General features: G+C 37.2%; 1 protein-coding gene and 1 pseudogene across 2 annotated transcripts in view; both read right to left on the bottom strand.

Annotated features, from left to right (window-relative positions):
• PRIM2 (DNA primase subunit 2) overlaps positions 1–19,563 on the bottom strand; it is a 355,938-nt gene that overhangs the window by 24,411 nt on the left and 311,964 nt on the right. The window lies entirely within an intron of this gene.
• On the bottom strand, positions 12,585–13,185 carry LOC122490221 (annotated as a pseudogene).

Here is a 19,563-nt window from a genome sequence, read left to right as displayed (position 1 = left end):
TGACATCAAACTAGATTTTGGTAATTAATATTCTTTAACTTTGCTTTTTATTTTTAATTATTTTTTAACAGCTGACCAAAGCCCACCACGAAGAATAACACTTCATCTACCTCTTCATCCTCAGGGCAAATAACTATTTTGGTTTTGAATTTTTTGTTTATTTGTTTTGAATTCTAATACAGTGGCTACCCAAGATACCCTTCCAGTAGAGGAGGAAGGAGCATATTAGGTGATGTTTTTCTTATTTCATTGGTAATATATCACAGCTAGTTGACAAACATAGGATATACAAAATACTGATGGGAAACCTTTCTATTTACATATGCACACACACACTAGAAATATAGAAAAAAATTTAAAACAGAAATGTACATAACATTTTATCACTTTGAGCCACACTTCCTTCTTTCTTCCTAATGCTCTCTACTATTCCCTGCCATCTGTAGCTTCCTCTATGCCCTTTACTTCAGAGCCTGCCAGTGAGGTCCAGATGATTTCCTGGCAGCAGAACATAGCCACCTGCCTGTCCTTGGCTTTGGTGAGTCAGGTGCTGCACAGCTAGGTGTGCTGAGCTCACCAATTAGACATGCAGTTAATCTGTCTCTAATTCAAGGTCATATTCTGTCTTATTTAAAAGTGATAACAAGCTTGTTTCTTTGTAAAAAGCTCAACCTTTTGAAAGTAGACCTGCTGATATTTTTCTACTTCATCTCTAACCATCCTTTATTTCAAAGGTGAAAGAAAATGTGGTACAGATGCAGAGTCTGGAACACTTTTGAACATATTACTTTGCTCCTATTTCTTACACACTCAGCATAGCTTAGGCAGCCGCCACCTTACATCTCTGCTGTGACCTTCATTTATTGGCAGATCAGGGGCAAGTTTCCCTCTCTTGAAGATGTACTTTCACTCATTTAAAACATTACATGCCAAGAATTTTTCTGACTCACTCTTCATTTTCTATAAACATAGTTATCTGACTGAATCGATTCCACCTCCAAATGTCTCTAAAAACATACCCTTTCCTCCCCATTGTTCAGGCTGTAATCATTCTCTTTTTTATTGAAAAGCTTCTTGACTTATTCTTTCCTCACTCAAGACAACTTCCAAACTGCCACCATAGTAACTTTTCTAAAATCAAATCTAACCCTGGCATTGCTGGCTTCCAGCCGAAAACGGGTCACAAATTCATTATGGTCCAAAAGGCCTTGTTCATCAGGCCCCAAGTCTCCTTCTTTGGGCCCCTCTCCTGCTCTGCCTGGTCACTGGGGTCCTTACACTCTAGTCCAGGTCCTCCCACAGTGTATTCTTTGGAATTTTAGCTCACAAAATCCTAATGACTCAGAGGGTTTTTTCACCTAATGCCTTTTTTGGTTTGGTTCCAATGAGAATTATCTAAGTTTCTTTATAGCAGGACCTAACAGGATAGTGTTCTTCAGAGTAATTTGTCTCCAGAACTTGTTCCATAGCTCTCCCAGGACTGGGGCTCCTCAAAACACACCCTGACAACCTTGTCTACACAGGCTCACCTCCCCAAGTCTTATGCTATTTCCTGGTCTTGGCTAGGTTCCTCTTACCACACTTAATTTGTTCACTGTCTCCCCTACTAGAACAGCAGCTCCATAAAGGCAGAGGTCTTGTGCCTTGAACAGTAACTGGAATATAGTCATCACCTTGTTATTATTTATTCATGTTGAATGAATGCTGTTCCTTTTGCCTCATAAGCCTCACTTCCCTCCACTGGGGAAACTCCTACTCAATTTTCAAAAGCAATGCAATGATCACTTCCTACAGGAAGCATTCCCTGAGTTCACACCTCTCTCTCAGCAGATCCTGCCCTCTGATTCTCCAGCTGGCACTTTAAATGTATTTTTATTATAGCACTTATCACACTTTATTATAGTGAATTATGCCTTTTGGCACCATTAGACTAAGAGCTCTAAAATAGTTTCTTAATCATTCTATTTCCAGATTTGAACACACTGAAAACTCAGTGACATGTCAAGTGCTCAGTAAATGTTTATTGAGTAATAAAATGTCTTTCCTCACCAAGGCAACTTACTTCTATTTAAATCAGTCTTAGAGCACTGTTACTAGAACTGTTTCAATTAGTTGCTTTACATTTCTTTCTAACTTTGTCTGGGGCGGGAGGGGGGAGGGGCGGTGCGTGTAGACCACAGCAAAAAAATTACTAATTTAGTTCTTCCACAAGGTGTTAACAGAGCTTGAGAGGTTTCTCTAGTCACATCCGAAGACACTCTGGAGAAGAGAATGAAAATAATCTATCACATTAACTTGAATCCAAATGTAGAAATCTGCCATTGCTATATATAGTTTTACACATGCAGGCAAACGCTAATATATGCAAACACAGACAGGCCTCTGCCAACGCCTCTCAAATAAGCTTTCAGACTATGAACTGATTGAGTGAGTCATTCATTTGCTTACTCCATTCATTCAGCCCACATTCATTAAGCTCCTATAATGAATTCCAGACACTGTAGTTAGAGACTGGTTTTATTCAGAAGACAGACACCATTTCTGCTCCCAGGGAGGATGAAGTCACAATGAGTCTAGAGGGGAGGGCAAACAATAAGCAGGATGTTACAGAGGAGGAAAGGGAGGAAAAGTGATTGAAACTTCCAGAGGAGGGCCCTACTGAGTGACATTATAATAAATGAGTAATAGTTACCAAGATAAAGAAAAGGGTAAGGACAACCCAGACACAGGGAATAACATGCAAAGGAGGCAGAGAAACAGGACAGCAAAGTGTTTAAGGATGGGCAGAAAGTATATTAGAAAGATTACTCTGGCATCGTGTGAAGGGCTTTTGGGGGAAAGAGACTGAAAATTAGGAATTAAAGTCACATGACATCCTAGGTTACGGAAGACAGAGAGACGAAAGAGCGAACAGATTCAATAACACTTAACAGAAAGGAGCCTTGAATATTTTCCTGATTTCTGGCTTGAACATCCAGTGTTTCATTCACATTCCGTGGAGATTATGTAGTGGACTCTGTGGTATGCTGTCTACATCCCCTCTCCTCAGAACAAGGACACACATTTCTCCAGGATCAGAGAGTGTTGATGACTGCCAGCCTGTGGCAGAAGTCCCTCTCAGCTGATGCTGAGGAAAGCCATTTTGCTCAAGGTGCTGTTCCCTTCCGGAGAGCAGCCAGATCCAGTGACTGGTTGGTGCAGTGACAGAAAGGCCAACAGCCCTTGCTCCAACTAGGGACACCTCTGCAGGGTCATTCCAGCATCAGAGTTCCCTGAAGGATCAACTAAAGACCACTTTCTCCTTCTGCTCAATCCTGTCTTCACTCCCTGACAGATATGGATCCTGAGAGAACTCCCCAATGAACCTCCTGCACACCAATCAGCACAGTGAACCAATCTGTAACACAGTCCAATTATTTTTTGCTTGTTAGTTTTTGCAGGAAGAGGGATGGAAAAATGTGAATAATAATGATAATAAGCTACTATGTATACTGTTCTAGTTATTGTACTTATCTGCTCTCTAAATCTCTTCATGTGTGCATATATATGCAAACACATTAGAAAAAGAATGATGATAGCTATTTCTTAGATCTTTGAGAAGCCATGAGAATCTTATTAAAAGTGTGAACCTCCTCAATTGGAAAATGTACTATGCCACAATTCATAAATCCTGAAATATTCTCACAAATCAGCCAACTACTAAATAGAAGTGAGGCTTTCTGGAAGGTGTATGACACTCAAATTTGGTAATCATATTACTACCTATTATGTTTTTTTGTACAATATAAAAATGCTAATATTGAAAATTTCTCCTTGTCTTTTAACTTACTATATTTGAATAAAGATTTGAATCATTAATAATAGGTACCCAAAAAGCATTCTTGAGAAGCTATTAAACTGCCACCCAAAATACTGAATTCCTTAGTGCAGTTTAATACTAACATTTGGGTTAAAGGATTTAAGCTTTAAGGGAACATCAACGACTAAGTGAACTTGGAATAAGGGGAGGAAGGGAATGAGAAGAAAGAGAAAAGGGGAGAAGGGAAGACAAATGAGAACATATATGTAAAGTCTACTCAGCAATATGGACAAAAGTACTGCCAAAATCAATCCCACGACTAATTAAAACTGTGCTTAAGTATTCTATTTTTGTGCCTAATATAAATGCAAGTCAGTCCAGAATCCCTATGTCCTATGATCTTTATGGAAATGATGAAAATATTTATACTAATTTAGTAGTTATTTTCAAATATCTTACTTATAAAAAGAAATGTATCATATCAGACATGATATTGAAACAGAAAGTAAAATCTGTCACTTAAAGGTCTGTCCAAGGACTACAGGATTAAGAGAAAAATATATGTAAATTTGCATATATATAATATTTTACATACACATATGCATACAGGTTTACATACATACATATGCATATGCATATATATAAATAAAGATCAGAAACAGAAAACAACATGAAATACACTGTAAGCTGATGGGAAACAATACCAAGAAGTCTGAAATGGCTTAAAGCTAAGCACACTAAGACTTATTAACACTTGCTATATAAAGTAAGGTTAGTTATTTAATTTTTTGTATTCTTTAAGTTTGCTTCTCTTAAAAAAGGGGAGGAAGGCTCTGGGAGAATACTCTATAAAATGGATCATGAAATAGAATTAAGCTAGGTGAACAGTTATGTCTACAGGTAGACAGACTAGATTTTATTATAAGTATCATAAGTGACAGCATCATATGCTACTGAAATTCCTCTATAGATATAATTTTCATGTAATGAACAAATAAAATGATTCTAGAAATAGAAATAATTATAAACAGGGTACTAAATTTCCTTTAAAGAAAAACTATGTCTTCTATTTTAATGCAATTTTAATAAAAGTAAACTTCAATAGGTTTGGCTAACAGTGGCAAATGTTATTTGACTTTTGAAGTGATTTTTCCTTTGAAACATATTGAACAATATTAAATAATCTTCAAATGACCATTTATTTTCAGGGTGCCTGGGTGGCTCAATCAGTTAAGCATCTGACTCTTGATTTCAGCTCAGCATGATCTCACCGTTTGTGAGCTCAAGTCCAGTGTTCCAATCCCCCCTTGTAACTCTCTCTCCCTCTCTCTCTGTCCCTCCCCAGCTCACACACTCTCTCAAAATATATAAACATTAAAAAAAAATCGCACAAATGACCATTTATTTTCAATCTATAAAAAAAGGAAGGATATATACAGAAATATATTTTAGATATTCAATGATTTTTGTGATAAAGCCAAAAATGCAATCACATCCTCCTCATCCCAATTGTAATGCTCAACTTCCAAACTTTTCCTTAATGTAGTTCTAAGATATACCAGGAACAATGTACACATCTTTAACTACAACTATAAGAAAAGCAAAGCTAAGTGCAGCAATCTAAGTACTGTTCCCATAAATCAAGAGATGCTCCTAGAGATGAAATAGACAGAAAAGCTGCTCTTTGAAGCAGTTACTGTTCATAAAGTAATGGACAGACTGAATACTACCTATTGACAAGTACTCCTTACCTAAGAAAATCACAGGAGTTTTAGGTAGTTCAGATTTATATGAACATTGAGTAAGGAGTCACTGAAGTTTATCTTTGCCATAAAATCTTCTTGACATAGTGTTACTTCTGTTTCTTAAGCTGTCCATTTTGAAAGATTTCTTCATTAAAAGGCATTTGTCAGTTTTAGATTTAAGATGGTCACTAACTTCTTGAGAACTCTTGTACTAGGAAAACGAAAGGTTAACCTACCTCTCAAAAAGTAAAAAGAGCATACATCTTTACACATTTCATAATTTTAGTATCACTATTAAGTTTCTTGAAAGCACCAATTAGATTTGCTTTTAAAATAATTATTGGAACACCTGGGTTGAGCATTTGACTTCAATCTATTTGAACATATGAACTAATCGATTTCATAGTTCGTGAGTTTGAGCCCCGCATTGGGCTCTGTACTGGTGGTACAGAACCTGCTTGGGATTTTCTCTCTCTCCCTCTCTCTCTGCTCCTCTTCCACTTACACATGTGTGCTCTCTCTCAAAACAGATAAACTTAAAAATATATTATTAATGGTTATGCCCAGTAAAACTCCTAAAACACATTTCCTTCTTCTCTTAAAAAAACCTAAAAACTAAAATGAGAAAAAAGTTTCAAAAATATTAATACATAAGTATATTTGTAAATAATGGATCATTTCAACTAAAAAACTTGAAAAATATTTATACTAATTTATGAGTCAACATGTAAAAGTAAACATCAGTTTTAATTGGTCAAATACAATTGTATGCTAGAAGCAAATATTAAAATATGATAGGGAAATAGAAACTAATCACTCTAATACTTAGTCCCAAAGGCTCAGTAGTCCCATGTAACTGTTTAGAGCATTGTTCTCCAACAGAAATATAATGAATGACATCTATAATTTTAAACTTTCTAACTATAATTAAAAAGGTAGCAACAGGGGTGCCTGGGCCGCTCAGTTGCTTAGGCATCCCACTTTGGCCCAGGTCATGATCCCGCGCTTCATGGATTTAAGCCCCACAATGGACTCTGTGCTGACAGCTCAGAGCCTGGAGCCTGCTTCGGATTCTGTGTCTCCCTCTCTCTCTGCCCCTCCCCGGCATGCACTCTGTCTCTCTGTCCCCCCCCAAATAAATAAACATTAAAAAAATAAAAATAAGCATTGCCTGGGTGGCTCAGTTGGTTGAGCATCTGACTTCAGCTCAGGTCATGATTTCATGGTTGGTGCGTTCGAGCCCCACATGAGGCTCTGTACTGACAGCTCAGAGCCTGGATCCTGCTTCAGATTCTTTCTCTTTCTTTCTCTCTCACAAATAAACATTAAAAAAATAAAAATAAAGGTAGAAACAAATGAAATTAATTTTAACTTATTTGAATTAATAGTTTATTGTCATTTTGACATGCAATTAATATAAAATATTTCTGAGATATTTTATAATGCTTTTTCACTTAAATTTTTGAAACCTGGTATATATTTTATCCTTTAAGTGTTATACTAGAGCTGACTCACATTGGCTTCTAAGAATCAATTGTGCATTATGACTTTCCAAGTCAGGGTTTTGACATCACTTTGGTAGTTTAAAATTGGCCACAACAGAAGTACTTACATTAACAGAAATCAGCAAATGACATAAATCAAGGCTCTCCTACCCGACCCCTCCACTAGCTGGTTTACCAATACACCACTGCCTTCAGTGGTACATCTTGATTTGGACCAGCCACATTTCAAGTGCTAAAAAAATCAATCACAGAGATTCTTGTTTTTAATTTTAAAAAATATTTATTTATTTTTGAGAGACAGAGACAATAGCGTGAGAGTGGGAGGGGCAGAGAGAGATGGAGACAGAATCTGAAGCAGGCTCCAATCTCTGAGCTGTTAACACAGAGCCCAATGTAGGGCTTGAACTCACAAGCTATGAGATTGTGACCTGGGCTGAAGTTGGACGTTTAACCAACCGAGCCACCCAGGTGCCCCAATCACAGAGATTCTTGATCAAGATGGTGGAGCAGGAGGATACTGTCTCACCTCATCCCACAAACACACCAAAACTGCAACTACATATAGAACAGCTCTCTCTGAAAACAACCTGATGAATAGCAGAACAGCTTTCCATAACTAATGATATAAGAAAAAGTCACATCGAGATGGTTAGGGGAGGCAGAGGCACAGTTTGGTCAGGGCCCACACGTGGGAGGGATATCACCAATGCAAAGGTCTCTGAGGAGTGAGGGGTTCAAACCCCACTTTGGCTACTCCGGATCTGGGGACCTGCACTGAAAAGACACATCCACATAACTTAGGGCTTTGAAAATCAGTGGGGCTTAACTTTGGGAGAGTCAGGGGGTTACAGGAAAATAAAAGTGTGCACACAAAATCGCTTGCTCCACAAACCCGCACAGAGGCAGCAATCTGAAAAGCAAGCACTTTGGCCATACATGAACTGGCTAATTTTAGGCATGTGCCAGAGGTGAAGGAATCTATAGGAATTTTATCTGGATTAGAAGTGCTGACAGGCACCACTTTTGGTACTCTGATCAACATAGCACTGCTCACCTTGCCCCAGCATTCCCCTACAAACCTGCCCACCCCAACAGATGCACCGTCAAAGTGGCCCCCATTCCCATCACACCTCCCAGTGGGTGGTGTCAGCCTGGAAACAACTCCTGCCTCTAGTGGCAGCCCTACCCATCAGTGTGCCTGCAGCAGCCATGACCCACCCTACAACAAGAGGGTACATGCAGCCCACACAGGGTATACCCCTGGTGTTCATGCTTCTGCTGATTGAGGGGACTGTGCTTATGGGTCCCAAAAGACACTTTCTACATAAGGCTACTCCTTTAAGAATGGGAGACTCAGCTGTTCTACATTATACACAGTAACAAAACAGAGAATCAGGCAAAATGAAGAGACAGAAGAATATGTTCCAAATAAAAAAAACAAGATAAAACCTTAAAAAAGAACAACACTGACAACGATGGGGAGATAAGCAATCTACCTGATAGAGTGCAAAGTAATGGTCATAAGGATGCTCACTGAACCCAAGAATGGATGAACAAAGTGACAATTTCAACAAAGAAAGAAAAAAAAATCAGAGCTAAAGAATATAATAACAAATGAAAAGTAGAGGGAATCAAAAGAAGATTACAGGATGCAGAGTAGATCAGCAACCTTAAAGAGAGTAGAGGAAATTATCTAAACTCAATAGCAAAGAGAAAAAACATTAAAAAAAAAGGGGGATAATTTCAGGGACCTCTGGAACATCAAGTGTACTAATTCACTTATGTACAAAAAGGAAAAGAAAGAAAGGAGCAGAATATTTATTTGAAGAAATAATAGCTGAAAACTTCCCTAATCTGGAGAAGGAAAGACATCCAGGTTCAGGAATCATGGAGAGCCCCAAACAAGACGAAGAACCCAGAGGTCTGCATCAAGACACATAATTGTTAAAGTGTCAAAAATTAAAGATAAAGAGAGAATCCTGAAAGCAGCAAGAGGAAAGCAACTAGTTTTATACCGGAAAACCCCCATATGACTATCCACTAATTTTTCAGCAAAAAATGAGCAAGCCAGAAGGAGGTGGCATGATATATTCAAAGGACTAAAAGGAAAAAACCTACAACAAAGAATATTCTATTTGGCAAGGTTATGTTTAATAATTGAAGGAGAGATAGTTTCCCAGACAAACAAAAGTTAAAGGAGTTCATCATCACAAAACCAGCCTTACAATGTTAAAAAGACTCCTTCAGACAGAAAACAAAAGGCTGTAACTAGAAGAAACTTATGAAAGAAAAAAAAAATCTCAATACTCTGGTTTCTCTTCAGATCGAATAAATCTTTCACCTTTTAAAGAAAGAAAGAGAAAGACAGAAAGAATTTCATTGGTAAAAGCTAACGTATAGAAAAGGTAGTTGATTAACCACTTTATAAAGCTAGGATGAAAGTTAAAAACCAAAAATAGCAAATAAACTATATCTATAACTATTACTTAAGGAAAACACAAAATAAAAAGTCGTAAAATAGGACTTCAAAAAACATACAACATGGGGGGGGGTGTAATGTTTTTAAAATGCATTTGAACATAAGTAACCATCAACTTAAAACTGCTGATTGTTATATATGAACCTCACGGCAACCACAAACAATAAACCTATAATAGAACAGTTCCTTGGATCTTCTATCTACTAGATTGGGTGCTGCCCAATTCATCAATCATTGAATAAAGCCAGTAAGATCTTTAAAAATGTACTTAGTTGATATTTGTTCAACAGGCTGATGGCAGGAGTGGAACCCAGAAACTTCTGATGGCTTCGGGAATAAGAAACACGAGAGTTGAGGCCCATGAACCTTTGGGTTCTAGGTCTTTCTCACTGTTTCTGAGGGACATGGGTAAGTTCCTCTTGGTTCTGAGCTCCACTCTCATTGTGTTGTACGCTCCTGATCTAAATGGCTTTCCAGTCCAGGATTAATGGGTCAATCTAGACTGACAGGAGGCTCTAACAGAGAGCCAGTCCTTAGTCCATGGTTAGTCCACAGTCCCAGTCAAGGGTTTATTTAGCAGGTAGGCTTGAGCTGGCAGACAATCACATCTAAAATCGGAGTTCCTTGCCCTTGGTTCAGTCCATGGTCCCCATTTGCTGCAGTATGATGGTTCAGTCTCTAGTTCCACTTTGGAAACTGCTAGTGGTACATACCTAAGGCCTTTTCTTGGCCAGTCCACAGTACTCTCTCTTTGGTTACTGCTGATATGCACAGTCCATTTCCTTGGTTACTACTGGTTTCTGTTAATGTGCACATGAGGTAAAATGATTAATAGATCTGCTGTTAATGGAAGTCACAGAAGCCAAAGTTGCAAAATTTTTGGCATGGATCAAGCGCTTAAAAGCTGTATTAGAGTCCTCGCCACCTAACTCTAAGACTCCCATACTAGGATAAACTGATCATTGAATGGGTTAGATTGACACTAGGTCACCTGCCAACCTCAAAAAAAATTCTATGCAATGAGGTACACTGTAAAACACCCCAAATCCCCAACCTAGCGGCATACCCCTTTTCAGGCATTAACTTGGCTCCAAGAAACCGAAGGCCTAATTAAAGAAATGGAATCCTCATATTAAAAAAAAAATGAGTATACTACCATCTGGCACAACTGCTTATTTTATATCTAAAAACTGTGGTCCTAGAAGCTGCACATATCTATAAAAATGGCAAAATCTTATTAAGACAAACTAGAATTAAAACGCCTTTACAGGGAACAAGAAGTGCACTTGAAAGCAAGAGTTCCCAAATCAAACAAATAGGATATCTATTTGAACTGGTATGCAGAAGCCTCCAAAAGGCTATAAGATTCAAAAACAGCTTCACTGAATGATTCATTATAAAAGGCTAATGAAAAGACTTAAGAGGCACTTACAAGACTAAGGCTGATGTGACTTCTACTACTCCCCTCGATCCTCCTTTACCTGAGTACTCAGAGTCTACTACTAATCTTCTATCTGAACTGCCTTTCCATTCTGAAAAGACTGTCATACAACCGTAGGAGAAAGTCCACCAAGTTAGTGACTTTACAGATGCCACCATATTTACTCTTGGAGGGTCCTCATATAGGCCCCTCTCAGAGTTGATAGGACTCTACGAATTCTCTTGCAAATTGCTACAAGTTATTCCATTAAATAGCCAAGAATAAATGAAAATTAAGGGAAAATCATGCCAATATTGGACCTACACTCTGAAACCCACTCAACTCTGGAACCTACAGACGGGATCCTGGGAAAACTGGCAAAAGCCAGTGAAAGGTGAAAAATCTTAACAAAGTCAGCTCTCCTGGATCTCTATCTGTAGTACTCAGCTGAGAGAAGGTAAAATTTCACATTGTCCCTTCCTTTCCAAATCCAGACCCACTGGTTATTGATCCTTTCTCTCTCATAGACAACTATTTCCTTCTCGTATGTCTCATTTTGTGTTCTGATAACTTGGCTTGGCATGTCAGGTTAGGGATCCCCCAAATATGGTAAGACAGAAATGATGGTACCACTCCATTTGCAGTTTGGGCTTCACCACATGCAGACCCTGAGGGGAATTGTGAAAGTCTTTCTTTTCTTTCAACTATCTTTGGGAATGGCTCTGGATCTTGGGAGGGTTGTATCCTTTGTACCCTCTTTGGGGACATGTCTTGTATCCATAGAGTTGTTTGATTTTGCCAGAAGTATTTCCTGTCTGTCTGGCTAAAAGCTGACAAGATTTTGAAAGGATTTTTTAAAGTAGCTCTACTGACAGAGATAGGCAAACTGAAAGCTGATATTTAAAGCCTGACAGGAACTTCTAGGCCTTGTCACCTAAGCTACCCAGAGGTAAAGACAAATATCCCAAAAACAGAGATCTAAATCTAGAATATAGAATTCTTCTGATTTCCATCTTCATTGAAGATATTCTCCTTGATAAAAACAAGCAAATTGAAGATAATGTGGTTGCATGAGTGTGTAAAGCCTTTGAATTCAGGCTGCTACTGACTCACTGAAGAATTAAGAACTGTTCTTTTCATATGAACTGGGTCTTTACCAGGACAGAAAATGCACCTCTAGAAGCAATTCAAAGCCACTTATCCTTTCTGTCAATACCAAAACCCTTAGTCATCTCAGAAGGCTGGTTAAGTACTGTAAAATTCTGAATTCAAGAAACAAAAGCCCTGCTTAGAAGGACATTCATTCTTTCCCTGGGTCCTTGAAATGCAGATGTTCTACTACTATCTTCTCAGTAACTCCTATGTAGGCTATCTCTTCAAAATGCAAACTTCAGGGAGGAATTTTTATCAGAAGATAAAAAAGGGTGGGGGAGGACTATTTGAAAACAAAGTCTATGAAAATCTTAAAAATCTTCTTTACAAATGAATAAAAGCTTTAGGCATCTGAGCAGGTAACCTTAACTTATACCATCTGTCAGAAATTTTGGATTCAACTGCTTTTTTCTAAACTAGTAAGTTTTGCATCATCACACCTGACTCATGGCTAAAATTTTATTTTTATTTTACTAATTATTACTTTTTTGAGGAAATAGAAAAGGAATTTGTTTATTGAGGGCAAGAGGATGCAAGCAATATAATAATCAAAAGTTTATCTGGTTTTCACTGACTTTTCTTTCTCTGTTTCTCAAATGGGGGTTAGATTTTATTTGTACCTGTTCTGAGAGTCTCAATTTGCTCATGGAATCCTTTACACAGGGGAGGGAGCTGTGGGGCAGATTCCTTAAGAGACCCCGTGGGAGAACTCTCATTGGGTGGGAGTATTGCTCAATGTTGCCTACTTTTTTCCCTTGTGCTTCATGTGTACTACAAAATAGTCATTTTATGCAATGGTGAGCCCAGCCATTAGCAAAAAGAAGTTCTGGAAGCCCACTTTGCCATCTTGGGACTGGTTTGGGTCCTTCATTATTCTGTCCACAGCCAGAGGATCTTTTTGATTTTCCAAAAATCCAGGGAACTCCTTTTCCATGAGTACTCTCAGGTCCTCCTTTGTTAAGCAGCCTTTATCCTCAGCAAACTTTGTGAAACATGAACATCATGGTTTCCATGGCATGTTCCATTTAAGATGGGGGTTTTGTGGCTGGGAGCCTTAGCACCAAGTAGGTGTGGGGGGAGCTCATGCCTAGCCTCCACCAGCTCTCACCTCTGCTGAGAACATTCCTATGGCTAAAATTTTAGAACAATAAGGTATTTGTTTGCATCTTTCTATATGTTCATGTGTGTTTATGCATAAATGTTGTAGTTATGTCACATTTTTCTACCTCTGGATGGTACTGCCAGAATTAATTTTTATAACAGCTCTATTCAGTTGGCTTGAAGAAAAATAAGTGCCTATAAAATTAAGAATTTCTAGACTCAGAAATACTGAAACCAAACCAAATACTTTCAAATTCATCTGGGTCATCTTCAGTAAACAAAAGCTAGCTTAAGTTTGTTACTCTAATTAAAATAGGTATGTCTTTACAGTCATCAGCATCAAATAATAGTGCATACAAATGACTCTCATTCTACTTGGTTTACTAGTCAAATAAGTTCATGTGATATATTACAAAAAATATGTCAGCAACAACAACAAAAAAAACTTAGCAGAATGTCTAATTTTGATTAACATATTGTGAAATTTTTAAGAGTAATCTAAATACATAAAAAATGATTTAAAGAGAGATAAGTTGGATGAGAGTTTACAGATAAACTTTTTAGCAATGATTATGTCTAACAGGCAAGGAAAGTAAAATAGCTGTTGTAAAGTAACTACAAGTATATGACAAAATCATATATAAAATTAGGATAGAAAAGTAATAGAAAGTTTGTATTAAAAAACTGGGGAAATAAATTTTACGTGTGATCCAGCTGGCTATAATTAGAATGGATTTAATTTTTAAAATGAATTTTAAATTCAAAAGTACACTGTTGCACAATTAGACTAGTTTCTTGGACTGTTGGTCTGCTTTAAGCAACTATGAAAGTTTCTTTACCTATTAAGTAATCTGAATGGTCGGCAAAGATTTTGTGTCTTATGAAAACAATTTACTGTGTTACCTGCTGTCTTTCCTAGCTCTGTGATTGCTTAAGAAAACCCAATATTCTCAATATTAAGAGAGCTAAGTTTTGTGCACAACTATGTAACCTTCTGTATATGTCTTTAACATCTCCTTTGCTTAAATTGGTAATTAGGTATTATTCCATAATGATCTGTGATCATATTTGGTCAAATGTGCAAACCTTTTGAAGGTTTGATGACTTCCCCAAATCAAATTCTAAACAGTCTTTTTTTACATGAAAGAAGCTTTGAGATTTACCAGAAGGCCCCTGAAAAATATCAGAGGATTTGTCTTTCATCTGGTAAAATGTTAAACTAATTTGGTTTATTTGATATGTTCAATTAAGTGGAAAGCATTATCAAATCAGAAGTGATGTTAAAAGTTATTAGGCAATATTTGTATGGATATGAGTTATTATGTATTCTAGAAACTGTATGAAATTCCTAGAAATCTGATACGTCCTGGTATAATGTTATCAGTCATAATTCCAGTCATTTTCTTAAAATGTTGTGTATCACAGAAATAAGCAAATTTCCTGGTAAATTACATTAAAATAAACTCTCATCACATCTTTAGCCACAGGCTTTTTAAGTCTTTTGTCATATGTAGACAATTATTCTTTTACTCTGATGCTTTTGCAAAAGTGAGATTCCAGAAAAAGGACCCTACAAAGGTACTTTTACAAAGTATTGAATCTTGGCTGCATATTTCACAGCTCAAAAAGTCCTCACATGACATCCTGTTCTTTGAAAATAATGGCCCTCTAAATCAAATTGACTAGGGAAAGATGTAGCCTAGATTGAGGTAGACTGCTTCCACCTAAGACATCAGATCAAGAATGTTTCTTTGCAGGGACACCTGGGTGGCTCAGTTGGTTGAGTGTCTGACTTTGGCTCTAGTCATGATCTTATGGTTAGTGAGTTTGAGCACTGCACTGGGCTCTCTGCAGTTAGTGCAGAGCCTGCTTCGAATCCTCTGTCCCCCTCTCTCTCTGTCCCTCCCCAGCGTGTGTGTGCATACTTTCCTTCTCAAAAATGAACAAAAATTTTAAAAAATTTAAAAAAAAAAAGGATGTTTCTTTGCATTCCTTCTTTCCTCTGGCCATCCTTTTCCTGAATTCTCTGGCTATAAGTAAGATCAAATTAGTATCTTAATTAAGAACATCTTTTTTACTCTTACAGATATTGAAGAATCTACTGCTAAAGCAATATATATAGCAATAAAACCTAACAAAAATACCTAGACTCTCTGGCCAAAGTTCCTCTTGATTATCTTTTAGCACAGCAAGGAGATGTTTGTGCTATGGCCTACACCCCTCACTTTACTTGGATTGACACTTCTGGGACAGTTGGGATTCTGCCACAGTAGTTCAATGAAAAAGCCAGATGGCTTAAGAAAGTAACTCCTTCAATGCAGTTTTTCTTTGACTTACTTGATTCGAATTGCTTTGGGTTCTGGGGACCATGGTTCTGATATGAACCCCAAACACTGGGAATTATGTTGCTTTTAATAATCTAGTACTCTCCCTGGTGCACACTGTTCTCTCAAAAGCTTTAAACGCATGTTTACAGCAGCTAACCAGCAAGCAAATGATCCTCTTTAGATAAGCATGTCAGAAAAGGAATGAAGAGAGTGACCAACTTAAAAAACATAAATGCAACATCATGACCCAAGAGTTCCACTAAGAGATTCAGCAAAAAGACAACATGATTGATGAATAACACAGAGATTCAGCAAAAAAGCCCTCAGAACTCCAGAGTGGGAGCTGAGAGTAGTGGTAGTACCTTCAATTTTTATCACATCTCTCAGGCTCAGAGTCTGATCAAAAGAGTGAATTATAAACAAGACACTAGGGCCATAAGGAAGTCACTTTTGCTAAGCCCCATCTAACCAAATTGAAACTTGACTTAATTATAGTTTCAGCTCTCGCAGAAATAGAATCTTAAACTAGCTAATCAGCAATCACCTAGTTGGCACCTAATCTGCCTGAAAGACACCTGCCATCCTCTAAAGGAAAGTGACCTTACAATAAGATATCCACTTTTTTGGCCAACTGTAACTTCCCTGTTCCACTCCTTTCTGGCTATAAATGTCTTTAATTTGTACAGTGCCGAGGAACTCATTTCTATTTCCTAGATTGCATGCTGAGTAATTTGTAAATCACTGAATAAAGACATTAAGGGGTGTCTGGGTGGTTCAGTTGTTTAAGCGTCTGACTTCAGGTCAGGTCATGATCTCATGGTTTGTGAGTACAAGCCCCGCATCTGACTCTGTGCTGATAGCTCAGAGCCTGGAGCCTACTTCAGATTCGGTATCTCCCTCTCTTTCTGCCCCTCCCCCATTTGTGCTCTCTCTCTCTCTCTCTCTCACTCTCAAAAATAAACATTAAAAAAAAAGACATTAACTTTAAAATATATTCAGATGCATTTTTTATAACAATAGCTCAAAAAGCTAAGTGAGATGTAAAGCTTTAAAACCTGAAAAGTGTCTTCTCCCATACATTCACTCATTCAAGTTTTACTGAAGTACTATTTTACTAGTCATCATTATAAGTAATGGAGAGATAAACAAGATGAACATAATACTGCTCTCTTGGGAGTTTATGCTTCAGACAAAAAACAAATAAAAATGAACATTCACCAAATGATGTTGATGTGAAGAAAACAGAATAAGGTGCTATCATAAAGCACTTGGGGTGTCCCCTGAAGTGGTTGCTGACTGAAACCATCCAGTAGGCAGCCTCAACTAGAACTGCCATCCCTACAAAGTGGTTTCTGCAAAGGGGAGAGAGTGTTCAGCACCACCCACCAGCATACCTGAAATAGCTGTGGCCAGACCTCAGAGCCCAGCAAATTAGGGTCCAGCCCTGACCACCTGCATTATTGCAGTAGTTTAAGCCATATATAAAGCTAGTATGAAGGATAAAAGACCAAAGTAGTAAAATCAACTACACCTTCAATGATTAGTTAATACACAAAATAAAAATATGTAAAATATCTTTATACATGTCTATATAAAAATGTGGTGGGAGTTAGTAAAAATGTAGTGATTTTAGAATGTATTCAAACTTAAGTGACCATCAATTTAAAACAGACTGGTATATAACAAAGAGTATTATATATGAGCTTCACGGTAACCACAAATTATGATACATGAAAAACAAAGAAAAAGTCCAAATAAAACTGTAAAGAAATTCAACAAATCACAAAAAAGAGAGTAAGAAAAGGAACAAAAAAGAACTACAAAAAGTACCAGGAAACAATCAAGAAAATGGCAATAAGTACATACCTATAAATAATTTAAATATAAATGGAAAAAATGTTCAACCAAAAGGCACAGGGTGACTGAAGGGATAAAAAACCAAACACATCTATTTGCAAACTACAAGAGATTCAATTCAGACCTAAAGACCCATACAGTCTGAAAATGAAAGGATGGAAAAAGGTATTCCATGCATATGGAAACAAAAAGAAACCTAGACAGAAATATCTCTCAGACAAAATAGACTTTAAAACAAGGAATGTAACAAGAGACAAGGAAGGGAATTACATAATGATAAAGGGATCAATCCAACAAGAGGATATAACAATTCTAAATACCTATGCACCCAACATAGGTGTACCTAAATCCATAAAGCAAAATATTAACAGATACAAAGAGAAAAATAGACAGCAGCATAATAATAGTAGGGAACCTTAACACCCCACTTATGTCACTGGATCAATCATCCAGACAGAAAATCAATAAACAATGGCTATAACACATGAGATCAGAGGGACCTGACATGTGAAAGTTTTTTTAAAAAATAGCAAAACACATATTGTTTTCAGGTATACATAAACATTCTCCAGGACAGATCACATGAAAGGCCATAAAAAACAAGTCTCAGTAAAATCACAAAGACTGAAATCACATCAAGCACCTTTATTCCTAATGCTTTGAAACTAGAAATCATTTACAAGAAAAAAAATGGAAAAAAAACCAAAACTAGTAGAGGCTAAACAACATGATACTAAACAACTAATGAGCCAATAAGAAAAACAAATGAGAAATCTAAAAATACCTGGAGACAAGGGAAAATGCTAACACAAATTTCCAAAAAAAATAGGATGCAAACAAAGCCGTTCAAAAGGGAAGTTTTTTTTTTTTTAATGTTTATTTATTGTTGAGACAGAGAGAGACAGAGCACGAGCGGGGGAGGAGCAGAGAGAGAGGGAGACCCAGAATCCGAAGCAGACTCCAGGCTCTGAGCTGTCAGCACAGAGCCAGACACCGGGCCTGAACTCACAAACCATGAGATCATGACCTGAGCTGAAGTCAGTTGCTCAACTGACTGAGCCACCGAGGCACCCCAAAAAGGGAAGTTTTTAATGATAAAAGTCTACCTCAGAAAACAAACAAAATGCCTAACATTGGTAGATGGAAGGAAAATAATAAAGGTAAGAGCAATGATAACGGAAATAGGGACTAGAAAACAATAGCAAAGATCAATGAAACTAAGAGCAGATTCTTTTAAAAGATAAAATCAATAAACTTCTAGCAAGATTCATCAACACAAAGAGAGGACTCATAAATAAAATCAGTAATGATGGAAAAGTTATAACCAACACTACAGAATTACAAAAGATTATGAGACTACTATGAAAAATTACATGCCAAAAAATTGGGACAAACTGGAAGAAATGGATAAATTCCTAGAAACATACAAGTTTACAAACACTGAATAAAAAGAAATAGAAAATGTGAGCACACAATTACTGACAATAAAATTGAATCAGGAATCAAAAATTCCCAATAAATAAAACTCCTAGATATGTCATTTGTAAATATCTTTTCCCATTCTGCAGGCTGCCTTTAAATTTTGTCGACTGTTTCCTTCACTGTGCAGAAACTTTTCATCTTGATGAAGTCCCAATAGTTCATTTTTGCTTTTGTGAACTCCCTTAAGTTTCTTTTCATTTTTTATTATTTTCTCTATCTCCTGCTCAGCTTGATTGCTCTCCATTACTCTGCCCCAAAGGTAGCTCATCTGCTTTTCTTCTTCCCCTAGCATACTATTTATTCCCTCTAGTGCATTTTTAATTTCAGTTATTGAGTTCTTTATCTCTGATTGGTTCTTTTTGATGTTTTATATCTCTTTGTTAAGGGTCTCACTGAGGTCCTTCACCCTTTTCTCATATCCAGTGAGTATTGTTATGACCATTACTTTAAATTCTCTCTCAGGCATATTCCTTATCTGTTGGATTTTGGTCACTTGCTGTGATTTTGTTCTGTTCTTTCACTTGGGACATATTCCTCTGTCTCCTCATTTTGTCTAACACCCTATTTCCGTGTGTGAGAAAAGTCAGCCACATCTTTTGCTCTTGAAAGTAGTGGTCTTACGAAGAAGATTTTTTGAGTGCTCTGCAGGGAAATGTTCCTTGTGCACCAGACCTTGTCACTTCACAGGTGTTGTGT

The sequence above is a fragment of the Prionailurus bengalensis genome, chromosome B2 (genome assembly GCF_016509475.1).
Source record: "Prionailurus bengalensis isolate Pbe53 chromosome B2, Fcat_Pben_1.1_paternal_pri, whole genome shotgun sequence".
NCBI lineage: Eukaryota > Metazoa > Chordata > Mammalia > Carnivora > Felidae > Prionailurus > Prionailurus bengalensis.
Note: the sequence above shows the minus strand (reverse complement) of the source record. Positions and strands in the feature narration are given on the sequence as shown.